Here is a 10312-nt window from a genome sequence, read left to right as displayed (position 1 = left end):
GGTCACTCTAGATAATTTATTGGAAAATTGAAGGCAAACATCTTTTCCTCAGTGATGATTTCCTGCATTTGGCAAGCACACATGCTGTTCTGGGATTCTGGAGGCCAGTACAATTTCATTTTACTCATTCCCATTTGAATAGACATTTCACAGAAAGAATAAGTATAGCTCTGTTCAAAACATTCATTTCCTTGTTACAGCAAAACAGCAAATGAACTCTGCTTTTAATAACTATTGAATTTGGTCAAATGTTGTTTTCTGCAAGTGAAGATGTTAGTGAAAGTGTAGAACTCAAACCTCTGTTTTGAAATGTTTGCTTGGGAAGTTAGGGATTACCACTCAAGCATTTACCATAGTGAGAAATGCATTAATCAGTATGAGAGATAAGCACTGACAGAAAGTAATTCAGATTCAACAAAAATTTGTTGAGTTCATACTGTGTGCCAAGTCTTATTCCAAGCAGTGAGAAAACAATATGGGACAAAATAACCCTCAGCAGTAGTTGAGCTTCACTGTGGTGGACAGAAACAGATTATATAGAAGTAAGCATATAAGCAAAGCAGATATCAGACAGGTAAGTGCTATGACATTGCATTGATTGATGCACAGGATAAAAATGTCAGCTCTTAGCCAATAGCATTATTGTATTTTTTATCCTTCACAATAAAATTAAAACATATATACTTGAAAATATTTGGAGGGTTTACCATGTGCCAGGCACTTTGTAAGCCTTTTATATGTATTATCTTTTTGATCTTCATAGTAATCCTAAATTGATAGATATGGCTCTGGATGTAGATAGATGCTTTCATAAATACGTTTTGATAACCTGTTTTATCACCTATTCTATATTCAATCTAGTTGAAAGAAAAAACCATGTCTTGTTATTTGTGCTTTCTCTAGCCTTCCTTATTTTTTATTTTATTCCTCATCCCCATACCCACATTAAACAGCCCTTCCCCCTACACCCTTCTTCCAATTCCCAGCAATTAGCAATGTCAAGTTTGGGGTGACACTCAGTTAACTTTCCACGCATTTACATAATACATATAAATATTAACATTAATTTATTTTAAAATAAGAATATAATAACCTTTAATATGCTCCTTTACTTAATATAGACCTTGAAGAGTTGTTTTTCCACATCAGTATATATTTAGGACTACCTCATTCTTTTGTAAGAGTTGCACCATTTTTATTGAATGAATGAAAGATACTTTATTGCATCCCCTCCACGGGGAGGGACACTAGGTCTTTTACAATTCTTTCTCTGTAATAAATGATGTTTCAGGAAACACTTCAGTATATATATCTTTGTACACATGTGGGCATATTTCTGATATGTATGCCTACAAGAGGAATTGTAAATAATGGAAGACCATCTACAGTTTACAGATATTTTCAGGTTGCTTTTCAAAATGTTTCATCAATTTATAGGCCTAACATTCTTCCATATCTTTGGCAAAATTTGATAATATAAATCTTTTTTATTGCCATTTCAAAAGCTTTTAAATTGCATTTCTCTTATTTCCAGTATGTATGGTCATAAACTGTTTTCTTCTATGAATTGTGTCTTTATATCCTTTACCTATATTTCTACTGGAATGTTTTTCTTTAATGACTTGTTAGAGTTCTTTATATATTCTGGATCATGATCCCATATGTGTCTAACATTGTGTAAATATTTTTTTCTCAACTTGTCTTTTTAATAGTAGCAAAAACCTATGTAATATTTACTATGAGCTTGGTAATGTACTTTACATATGAACTCATTTATGACTCACAATAGTCCCATGAGGAATATACTATTATTATCTCCATTTCACAGATAAAAAGATCTGAGGAGTGGAGCAATTACGTATTTTACCCGAGGCCATATAATCGCATAGCAGAGGCAGAATTTAAATGCAGGAACTATGGCTCTAAAGTCTGTACTTTAAAACACTAACTTAACCTCATGATATCTATTAGAAAATTCAAAGCCTGTATATGAAAATAAATCAGTTATTTTTTCTTTATAGCTTCTGAGTTTTGTATCTCTTATAAGAAAGCTTTCATCACATAAAAATTATAAACATTTTTACAAATGCTTTTTATAATTTTGGTTTATTTTATGCTTATCTATTTAAATTATCTAGAAATCATTTGGGTGAATGATATAAGCTCTGGAAGTGACATTACTTTTTCCAAGTGGGTAGCTAATTGTTGAAAACAATTTGAACAATTTATAGGCTATTTTTTTCTACCAATTTAATATTACTTTTATTATAAACTAAAACTTTACGTATGGATCTACTTCTATACTGTCTATCGTGTACCTCTGGCTTGTCTATTTCTGCACTAGAACTGTACTATTTTTATTACTATAGTTGATAGCATGCTAGATATCTCCAAAGGGAAGATGCCTTTACTGTAATTATTTCTTTAAAACTTTCTTAGTTATCCTTAAGCATTTTTTCTTTCATATGCATTTTCTTTTTTCTTTCAATGTAGTCTATGAAATTCCATTATGAAACATCATCCCATTCTGATTTTTGGAGGCATGCACTGACTACGTAGATTAACTTGGAGAAAAACATTATGTTAGGTCTTCCTGATCAGAGCATGAATCTGTTATACACTTCAGTAAAATTTTATAAATTAAACCCTTGTAGATTTTTCACGTTTCTTGTTAATTTTATTGCTTAGCATCTATGATCTGTTGTTGTTATCATGGTAAGAAGCTCATTTTCCCCATTATATTAACAGTTTCAAACTGGCTGTTGCTGGCATTTGGAAAAGCTATTGTTTTTTATAAGTTTACCTATCTTTTTAATACTAAAATCTTTTTACTTAATTCTCTCGGATTTTCTAGATAAACTATTCTATGAAAATAAGGCCAGGCATGGTGGCCCATGCCTGAAATCCCAGCACTTTGAGAAGCCAACGGAGGAGGGTCACTTGAGTCCAGGAGTTTGAGACCAGCGTGGGTAAAATAGCAAGGTCCCATCTCTACAAAAAAATTTTAAAAAATTAGCTGGACGTGGTGGCGCATTCCTGTAGTCCCAGCTACTTGGGAGGGTGAAGCAGGAGGATCACTTGAACCCAGGAGTAGGAGGTTGCAGTAAGCTATGAACACACCACTGTACTCCAGGCTGGGTGACAGAATGAGACCTGTCTCAAAACAAAACAAAAAAATTATTCTATGAAAATAATGACAGTTTTGTCCTCTCCTTACAAAACTTGATATTCATTATTGCTTTACCTTAATTTTATTGCATTAACTAGAATCTCATCTATATCATTAAAAGTTATCAGTGATACTAAATGTCCTTGTCATATTCCTGATTTTAACAAGAGTAGTTATAAGGCATCAAATTACTAGAAATCAAATTTCAATGTACAAATTCTAATATACAATTGTCTAATGTGTAAAAATTAAGCATGTTGTTCCCCACAGATTCTAGAAAATACCCTTTATCAAATGGAAGAAGTTCCATATATATGAAACTTTAGATAGACTGGTTAATTAAAAGATATTAAATGTTTATTTTTATCAAATTTATTTACCTTATATTTTTCTTCAATCTGTTAATGTAATAAATTATAATAGTATATTGTTCTAATATTGAATTGCATTCATTCTTGGAATAAACCATTCTTTACTATGATGCATTATTATTTTATTACCTAATTAGGTTGAATTTTCTCATTTTTTGTTTAGAATTTTTTGAATTTATGTTTATAAGTAAAGTTATAACATTGGTCCACATTTTCATTTACTATGTTGGAATATTTTTGAACCTCAATTACAGAGAATAGAATTTACATACTCCTCAGTTCACGGGGGGGTATTGTCAAAGGTCTTTATATAGCCCATGTTTCATCACTCAATTTTAGTTTAATATATGTTTTTTTTCCTCTCCTCCTTCTCTCCAATAATCAGGAAATATATTTTTATTTGTATATCTTTGATTAGTTATAAAATGAATAATAAACTGATAATCTTTATATTTAAAAAATTATTAGTTTTATCTAAGTCTTTTTATATCTCTTGTTAAGTATTATGAATGATGGTGATTATGTATATAATTTTTTTGCACAACTTACTGATTACTGTGTTTTGAAGAGCTGTCTGTGCAATCTAGCTCATTACTTCCAGCATTTGACAGTGTTACATTATTTGAATTTACCTTTTACTTATTTCATTCTGATAAAAATCTTTTTGCCTAAATTTACTTGTGCCATAAATCATGCTTTAGTGAACAGGTGTAGGCATCTGTTCAAGAGTGTCCCTGGGATATATACCTAAGAGTTGATTTCCTGGGTATATTATTTATATACTGCTGTGTAACAAATTATCCCATACTTAATAGCTGAAAACATCAAACTCTCTCACTTTTTTTTTAATCTCAGTGTTTCCATGGGACTGGAAGTCAGCAGCGCATTCTGGGTGGTTTTAACACAGAATCTCTGTAAGGGTGCAGTCCAGCTATTTTCTGGGGCCACAGTTATCCTAAAGTTAGGCCGAGGTAGGATCCATTTCTAAGTTTACTCACATGGCTGTTGTCTATAGGCTTCAATTCTTTGTCACATGGGCCTCTCCAAAAGGCTGCTCACAATGGCAGCTGGATTCCCCCAGAGTGAGTACTGATCTGAGAGACAGCATGAGCCATGAAGAGAGTGTCCAGGAGAGAAGCTACAGTCTTTTATGATCTAATTTGTGAAGGGACATACCATTACTTCTGCTGCATTCTATTTGTCATGCAGACCAATTATTAGTTTTCTATAGTTGATTTTATTCCAAATAACTATATGTTTGATCTCTCAATGACAGAGTTATAACATATTTAAAAGTCTTTTTTGCTCTTCTGCTAGCTGTTACAGAATTTGGCATCTGCTTGTTTGTTATTCTCATGTCTTTATCCTGCTGAATTTGTACTCCTAAATAAGCCTGCTCTGAGCTCTGAGCTGACAGCTCTCCTAGGAGGTTCTACACAACAGGATGTTAATCTTTGTTACAGGGTAAAAAGAAAAAAAGTGTTTTGGGCTTAACAAAGCCAAAGGAACTTCTTTCCTGTAGGATTTCTCATTCTTTTGAGAAATTAGTGAGAGAAATTTGACTACATTAGTGTGTACTGTGAATTCCCTCCAAGACAGAACTATAATGTGCAGTGCAATGCTAACGAAATGGGTTTGGCCAAAGAGCCTTTTATGGGATGTGAAGCACCTTGTAGAATTAGTATTTTGAAAAGCACTTTTTTGAAACTCTGCTCTTGTATTTTGTTGCCTTATTTTTTACTTTTATGATCTGTAATATTCAACATCAAACATAAAAACTGTATGTTTTGTTCCTGACTTAACGCCTAGTAAACAGTATACATACAATCAATATTTTTCAATAAAAGGATAAGTGAATGAAGGTATTCCTTTTTGTAAAAATGCTCTAAAAGGAAGATATGAAACCTGTGGTAAGCCATTGCTTCTATTTACTCTAGAGTGTGATTTCACCGAGAACTGATAGCTTTAGAAGAAAACAAAAATGCTAGCCTACTTCAAATTGCGTAACACACTGTCTATGAAACAGAATTCACTAAAACTCTTGGTAATGTAAGTTTAGTAAAAATCCTCAGCTGTACATGCAGCTTTCCATTGCAGAATCTAGTGGTCGTTGTCCTCAACAGCTTTAGGCTTCTCATCAGTCTGGATCCTTGGGCCTTGCCTGCAGAGCAATCCATGCTGATCTACATTTGTGCTGCGCTTCATCATGTGAGTCTCAAATACATTTATATTTGCTATTTTGACCTGAATCAAAGTTTAGATTTTATGTTTTTAAGAGGTAGTGTCCATATCTTCCATTTCTTCTTTATCTTACTGTACAGTCTTTCTCTACTTAAGTTTGATGTGATCTTTAAAAAAAGATTTATACTGTTTAATGGATGCAAATAAATATGATTACCTGTAAAATGGAAAAATATAGTCAATAGGTTATAATTATCATAAAGGGAAGGGATGTTGTGAGATTCAAAAGGTGATTATGGTAAATACTTGCAACATTCAGCTGAAAAAATAAAATTTCCTGGTCATGTGACCATCAAAATACCTATTTTGTTTAGTAAGAAATAATAAAATTAAATTAACCATGCAAAATTTACAAATTTGCTCTCTGCAGTTTCTCTTACAATGCCCCCTTTTCCAAAATACTAGGAACTTTGTTTCCCTTATCAGCAGGAGGCAGACGGTAAGATATGGCCTCCTTCAAGTGTTCTATTCTAGGAGCTTAAGGAAAGGATTTCTCTTCTCTCACTATTTGTAAAAATGTGCACATTGCTACCCATTTCCTCGAGTTGATAAACAAGGATTACACAAGATAAATTATAGAAAGTGTATAGCACAGTATGAGTGTTCTACAATCATTACTTCTTCCATTTTCCCATACATCTATCTCAATAGTGCCCATTCTAAAATAATTTCTTGAAAGAATGTCCCCTATTTATTTTTAAGTGTAACTTCCATTCCTCTAAAGAAAACTTTACCTGCATTAAACTTTCTTTTTCCACTTTTTCTGTTTGAACTATATTTATACAGAAAAATTCTTACATAACATCTTTCTATGTTTTCTGCCAGCAGACTTCAACATAAGTCACTTCTATTCTACTATATTTGCAGTTCTAACAGTCTCAGTGTTCATAAAGGACCTGACATCCTAACAATGGGATTAAAAGTTGGAAATTTTCTATTTTTCAAATATTCTCACTTCTCTTCAATCTAGGTTTTTAAAAATTATTTTTCTAGTCTTTATTGAAACAACTGAATGTTCACCAAAGTGCCTTTCATTATAGTAAATTAGACTTAAACTAGGGAAAAAAACTGCAGTCAAGGAAGCTTTCCATTTGCTTCCATTTCAATAAAAGATTATGAAGTTGACGTGAGCTCTTACAAAACGTTCAGCCATGGTGTTTTGAATTACACTGCCCAATTTCAACTCAACACCTCCTAACAACTAAAAAATTCATGAGCAAAGACTTTCAGCTCGAGGCTGCTCCCCTCTCTCTCTTCCAGTAAAAATTCCTAACACACTTGGCTCTTCTGAATCTATATGTGTATGTGAAAGGAGGTTGGGGTGAGTGGAAGGGGTAGGTAGAAGACATAGAAAGGGATGGGAGAGAAGGAATGAGAGGAGAGATTTTCTTTTCAGAACCACATAATTTACTAAAAATGCATTACCCTTTGTACTTACAGTGAAATGAAGGGTCCTTTATGCTTTCCACACCCAAGTTTGGATAGGACAGCTAAATAAAGACAGTTTCCTTTAGAAAAGCCACAAATCATTTTTTAAAGCATGAATTAATAAGGATCTTTGCAACAATATTACTCTGTGACTGTTCAGTTTTCAAAATGGAAATCTGTAGAATGTCAGCTCCTTTTTAGTTAGAAAAAAATGACCACATGAAGCCCCTTTTAAAACATTCCTCCAGTGCAGGCATTTTAAATAATTTCTCAAAGGAAAGTACTATATGCTGAGTGAATAGCATGACATTATGAACTACATCTAACATAAGATTTTGCTTCGACAGGGCTGTCAATGCTCTTTAGTTCCACTGTAATGAAATGAAAATCATGTGAGCTTGGAAGAAATATCTTTCTCACCCTGATACTCTTTATTAACTGTGGAATTGTACTATTTTCTTCACCATGGCAACAAACACAGTCAATAGAGCTGGCTCTCACCTTCTCTGCAAAAGGTGATGGGGAAAAACAGAAACAAAGAAAGTAAAGCAAATAAAGATTTCAGAAAGCAAGGAGTTAAGGAAACCATGAACCCAGGGCAGCGTGAGCTCAATGATTACTGTTAAGGACCTTGTCTCAAAATTTTACTAGACTAGGTAATGCGACCCAGAGAAGACTTTCAGTTTATTCTTGATTAAATCTGAGAATAGGTGACTTTAAATATCAGCCAGTCAATTGAAAGACCAACTTAAATGATCTCATTTTACAGGAAGGTTAATGTCAGTGAAAAGCACAGATTGACCAGTAAACTTGAAATAAAAGCCCTGAATTACTCATATACACGATCATTAAAAAGGAAAGACTTTGTTCTCATCAGCACATGCAATTCTTTCAGTGATTTTTAAAGAATCAAGGCTGACTTGCACTACAAAACATTTTAGCCATATTTTCTTTTTCCAGAAAATAGAGTTTGGCTTAAAATGTCAGATATTCTATATTCTGTTCAATTTATATTGTTCAAAATATTCAAGGCCATTTATCTTTCTCTTGACATTCTGAATTTTGTAATGGGTTATCTTTCACTAGGACATGCTTATACAGGAAAAACCACCAGAAATGGGGGGTTATTCCCTGTTCAGGAAAAAGGAAAATAAAATCACATTAGAGCTTTATTTTATTATATGAGAAGCAATGCAAGAATTGATAAAAGAAATAGATGCCAACTAAGTAAAAATCAAATCATTGCATTACAGCCAGAAATCAGAAAAAAAAAAAAAAGTGTTTGATTGAATCATTGGATTTGACTTGTGTGGGATTCCTGAGATTAAAAAAAAGAAGAAGAAAAAGAAAAAGAAATCAATTTGGTCATCTGTCTCAAATAAAATAAGGTGACGAACTGGACATTTGTTCTTGATATCCAGGTAGCTTTTAGTGTCGTGTTTTATTAAAAGCAAAGTTGACACTTAACGTTCAGAGAAAAGGTTCAAAATAGTATTTAACATATTAGAAATGGAAAAATAATTTGAGAAGACTTTTAGGGAAGATGATGAAAAGAATGCCTATTTAAATAACTGCCCTCTTTGAAGCCCAACACAATTAAGAAACCCCAAACTAGCAAAAATATTAAAACTAATATTAAAACCAGACAATAGTACCAATGTAATATTATAAATGTCAACACCTAATTACCAGTTACAATATAATCTGGAGCAAACCGAATATGCACATTGAGTGTCAGCACACGAGTCCTATAAATGAGAGTCCAGTGTGGCATTTGGGGAGTTAGTAAAGAAAAAGCTACTGCCTGTTGAGCTTTTACCTGCATCATTTCAATGATTCCACTCAATAAATTAGTGCTATTATCATTTTCATTTTATAACAGTGAAAATAAAATTTTTGCCCAAGGACACAAAGCTATATAGCTAGTAATTGGGTGAGCTAGGACTTTAACATGGGTTTCTTTGACTTCAAAACTTACCCCTGAGTGATTAAGCTATGAAATCTTTTAAGGGGGAAGTTCTGGAATGCCCTACTTTTCACCCTTAGCTTGCAAGGAGAAGGGTTGCACACAGTGGAAGAAAGAGTATGCCAGCCCCAAATGGTACAGAGGGCAGGGAGGGATTTGATAACTTGGGGAAATGTAGAAGCAAAGCAGAGAAGAAAAAGGCAGTTTAAGAGCTATGCTTTTTTTTTGTTTCATTGGTATCTTTGTCTAACCAGGGGACACCAGGCCTAGAAGCAAGAGAGATGCAGAATAATAGGCCAGGGCCCATCTTTTAAGCCATGGACCAAAGTAATCTGTGCTTAAAAAATATGGACTGAGCAGCCAAGAATAAGACTGCTGATGTGGTCACTCCCAAAGATGGCTGGCCTGCCCAGAAAGCCAAAAGAAGAGCTAAATTTGAGGGGAGCTCCACAGGCTGGGTTTTATTCCCTGATCTGCTGGAACTGACCTTGGCAGCAGAGTTTGAGACAGATGTGGAAAGTATAGGAAGAATTCATTAGATTTTGGCTATTGCTTTAATTCAGATTTCAGGTTGGGTGGTGATAGGCGTCTCAGAATCTCTTGGAGTGGGCCCTATGAAGCCCAAGTTGGCTCCTTATTTAAGAGAAGCACATGAATAGTTTCTTTCCAGAGTCATGACGCCAATAATTCACATTACTGCCAAGCTCCTATCACTGATCCAGGCCTCCATTTTTCTAGTTGTAATTATATGTAAGTTACTTTTAAACTCTAAGACCCAACTAAAAAGTTCTGTAATTCCTTTACGATTACTGAGAAGTTTATCAGAACACATGAACCAACTAGAATCATTTCTTCTTTAGGAAAGCCAAAAAATTTGGAGGGTCAGGCCTGGGCTAGAAAAGATCTGACATAACAACTTTAAGTTAGAGATGTGACTTGTAATTATACAATACCAATTCTGAGGTCTAAGAGATAGCTTTTAATTTGAGATCAGTGTTGGATGTGCCCAGTGGCTTAATTGTAGTTTATTGTTAACTTGCATTAGATAGCATAAGGATGTCTTATGCATTCAAGAGCATAAGGATAAATTACAAATGTTTCTATTTATAAAAGCTATGCAAGTTCACTGTATGATAT

Source organism: Lemur catta, chromosome 1, assembly GCF_020740605.2.
Source record: "Lemur catta isolate mLemCat1 chromosome 1, mLemCat1.pri, whole genome shotgun sequence".
Lineage (NCBI taxonomy): Eukaryota > Metazoa > Chordata > Mammalia > Primates > Lemuridae > Lemur > Lemur catta.
Note: the sequence above shows the minus strand (reverse complement) of the source record.